General features: G+C 45.8%; 1 non-coding gene across 1 annotated transcript; it reads left to right on the top strand.

Annotated features, from left to right (window-relative positions):
* The first annotated feature begins 921 nt into the window (after positions 1–921).
* Positions 922–1,060, top strand: LOC136531537 (small nucleolar RNA Z247). Its single transcript, XR_010778054.1, has one exon. It is a non-coding gene; the product is annotated as a small nucleolar RNA Z247 (small nucleolar RNA).
* Positions 1,061–2,317: the final 1,257 nt, after the last annotated feature.

The following is a 2,317-nucleotide window of genomic DNA, read 5'->3' as shown; positions in this document are numbered from 1 at the left end:
GAGGCGCTACTTCATTTTGTCCTACAAAAGTGCTTGTTGTTGGAAATAGTATATTTTGGATATGTATGCATGCTTGTAATCTCAACCACCTGGTGTACACGGCCAAGGGAATAGATCTATGCGTGTGTTGTACATGGTCAGGGAATAATTCTTCACTGCTAAGAATAGGAGATAATCACGTAGGAGATAATCACGTAACACTTTCCTTGACCGGTATTCCAGGTGGTCCTTTGCTATATGTAATGCCACGATCGGGGCTTTTCCGATCTCATCTAACATGCAACACGCTGAGCCCAAGATAGGGTCAGCGCTTCCTCCTACTGCGCCTCTGATTTTAACATGGTATCAGAGCCAATTCAAAGATTGAATCTCAGTAGATCAATCTTCAATTTCTAGCCATCAATCTTCCACTTTTCAGCCATCAATCTTCCACTTCCATCCTCCACGGTGAGCTCTTCTTCAGTGGGTAATCCTCTCGCTGGTCACACCATTGCTGAAAAGCTCACCAAGTCCAATCACGCCTTATGGAAGGCGCAAGTCAAGGCAGCCGTACGTGGCGCTCGGCTTCAGGTACATCTCACTAGTGATTCTGTGGCACCAGAAACCCATCTGATCACTAAGACGGATGGCAAAGATGTGAAGACGCCGAATCCAGCGTATGAAGAATGGGAGGCGGCGGATCAACAAGTTCTCAGCTTTCTCCTCACATCACTGTCCAAGGAGGTGATGATACAAGTATCTTCCTGTGAGACTGAGGCAACAGCATGGAAGATCATCGAAGAGGCGTTCGCCTCATAGACTCGAGCGCGCATCATGAATGTGCGTATTGCGCTCGCCATAACCAAGAAGGGCAATTCAAGTGCTGCTGAATACTTCGCCAAGATGAAGTCGTTGGGAGATGAGATGGCGGCCGTAGGATGACATCTCGACGATGAAGAACTGGTGGAGTACATCATCACCGGGCTCGGTGAGGACTTCACATCATTGGTAACTGCTCTCACAGCGAGGGTAGAACCAATCTCTGTTGGGGAGCTGTACTCGCAGCTGCTTAATTTTGAGACCCGTATGGATCTCACATACGGGAACTCCAGTGGTGGATCGGCAAATGCGGCCAGCCGTGGACACAATGGTAACCGAGGCGGACCGCGTGGCCAAGGAGAGCAACAATGCGGTGGCGGTCGCGGCCGTGGATCTCAGCGCGGTCGTGGCAACGGTGGACAACCAAGAGGAGGTGCTCGCGGCTTCAACAACAACAATAGTCATGCGGCTCCTCGGAACACACAAGACGATCGGCCCCTATGTCAGGTATGTTACAAGAAAGGGCATACAGTAGAAATCTGTTGGCACAGGTTTGAAGAAGACTATGTGCCAGATCCAAAGCTAGTTGGAGCCGCCACCAGCTCATACACTATCGACACCAACTAGTACACCGACACGGGTGCCACAGATCACATCACAGGAGAACTGGCGAAGCTGACAGTCAAGGATAAGTACCATGGTGGTGATCAAATTCACACTGCCAATGGTGTAGGTATGGACATTAGTCATATTGGTCATACTACTATTCATGCCCCTAATCAAGATATTCATCTAAAAAATGTCTTATATGTTCCACAAGCCAAAAAGAGCCTTGTTTCTGTTCATAAACTAGCCTCTGATAATTCTTCTTATCTAGAATTTCATCCCAAATTTTTTTTGATCAAGGATCAGGCGACAAAGAGTACCATCCTTAGAGGAAGATGTGAGAGAGGACTGTACCCTCTTCCCGCGCAGTCAATAAAGCAAGCCTACAGTGCCACTAAAGCCTCCTTGTCGAGGTGGCACAACCATTTAGGTCATCCTGCCTCAGCTGTTGTTAAACAAGTTATTAGCAACAATAATCTTCCTATTTTAGATCAGTCAATCAGTGAGTCTGTGTGTGATGCTTGCCAGCAAGCTAAGAGTCATCAGTTACCTTATTCAAGGTCATCTAGTGTTTCTAAATTTCCCTTGGAACTTGTATTCTCTGATGTCTGGGGTCCTGCACCAGAATCAATCGGTCGAAATAAATATTATGTGAGTTTCATTGATAATTATAGCAAATTTACCTAGATCTATCTCCTAAAATATAAATCTGAAGTTTTTCATAAGTTCCAAGAATTTCAAACTCTTGTTGAAAAATTGTTCAACAGGAAAATCCTTGCTATGCAAACAGACTGGGGAGGGGAGTATCAGAAGCTTAATTCCTTCTTCAATAAAACTGGGATAGCTCATCATGTCTCATGTCCCTATGCTCATCAACAAAATGGTTCCGCAGAAAGAAAACATCGTCATATTG

Source organism: Miscanthus floridulus, unplaced genomic scaffold, assembly GCF_019320115.1.
Source record: "Miscanthus floridulus cultivar M001 unplaced genomic scaffold, ASM1932011v1 fs_367_1, whole genome shotgun sequence".
NCBI classification, from domain to species: domain Eukaryota; kingdom Viridiplantae; phylum Streptophyta; class Magnoliopsida; order Poales; family Poaceae; genus Miscanthus; species Miscanthus floridulus.
This window is presented reverse-complemented; position numbering and strand designations above follow the sequence as displayed.